This window comes from Macrotis lagotis, chromosome 1 (genome assembly GCF_037893015.1).
Source record: "Macrotis lagotis isolate mMagLag1 chromosome 1, bilby.v1.9.chrom.fasta, whole genome shotgun sequence".
NCBI lineage: Eukaryota > Metazoa > Chordata > Mammalia > Peramelemorphia > Peramelidae > Macrotis > Macrotis lagotis.
Genome location: NC_133658.1, coordinates 743,520,707 through 743,522,109, shown reverse-complemented (window position 1 = coordinate 743,522,109; position 1,403 = coordinate 743,520,707).

The window sequence follows — 1,403 nt, the reverse complement described above, 5'->3', positions numbered from 1 at the left end:
AGCACCTGGCACAGTGCCTTGTCTATAGGAGGCACTTAATAAATGTTTATTAAATTGAGTTGAAATTATTTAAAATGAATTTAATTGATTTACAATGAGTCACAAAGGGGAACAGAGAACACCCTGCATTGAATGATTTCTCCATTTGGCAGACCAGCTGCCATCCCTCCTTCCAATCATGTGGCAATCTTTTGGTATACAACCCAGCCTCAGTCCACTTTTTTTCTTCCTCAGGAAACAAAGAAAACAAGACATTTTCCTGATGTGATCAGTGATCTCTCTCCTCTCTCTCTCTCTCTCTCTCTCTCTCTCTCTCTCTCTCTCTCTCTCTCTCTCTCTCACACACACACACACACACACACACACACACACACACACACACACACTTCATATACTGAGGCAGGATTAAACTGAATATCTTACATAAATTTCTCAATAATTCTGCAATAACTCCTTTATGATTCTTCATAAAGAGTTGCTGGCATTGTGTTATCATACCAAAATCCCATTTGCTGTTCTCTCCCTCTTGAAATAATTTTGTATAATTTTGTTTTAGGCCAGATCTGTGACTTCATTGATATATGGAATTCCTAGTGAGGATACTACCTCCCCCCAAGATAGATTATACAACTTATCTAGTCTTCCTTAGAGAGTTATTGAGGTGCCCTTTTGTCCCACAGCCTTTTTGAATCATGGGAAGGTCTCATACCCAGGTATTCTTTCCTTCAAGTCTGACTCAACAGTCAGTTCAATTATCACCTTCTGCAGAAGGCTTTTTCTAGTATTCTTCCTACTGCTCTTCTCTTATAAAGCTACCTTCCATTTTCTCTGTAGATATTTGGTATATATCTATTTACACATTGCCTCCCCCATTGGAATATAAGCTTCTTGGAAGAGACTGTTCTTCCCTTTCTTTGCATCTAGTATTTACAACAGTGTCTGAGACAAAGTAAACATTTAAAATCTTGTTGACCAAGTGGCTTACTGACTTTTTATCCACTACTGAAGCATCTCATTATTTTTGTCTATATTTCACATTTGTGTAACTGTATTCAAATTTTGTCTCCTCCAGCAGATCATAAACTTCTTGAAGCAGAGATCATCTTATCTTTGCTTTTTTACCTAGTATCTTACACATAATAGACTGTTTTGTTCAGTTTGCTGAATTGAATTGAATACACAAATGGCAATGATCAACATAAGGAGCTTCTCTGTGCTGGGATATCAGTCAGCAGTTCCTTCTATGTCCAGTCTGGACTATTGGCTGATATGCAGATATAATTATAGCAATGAGATATAGGAGGTTGTTTAGAACCAACCTTTGAAGGCCCAGGGGCCTCTCCATCATAGGTAAAAACCACTGATAAGTACTATGTGGGAGCTCAATATGTACTTGTTGATTG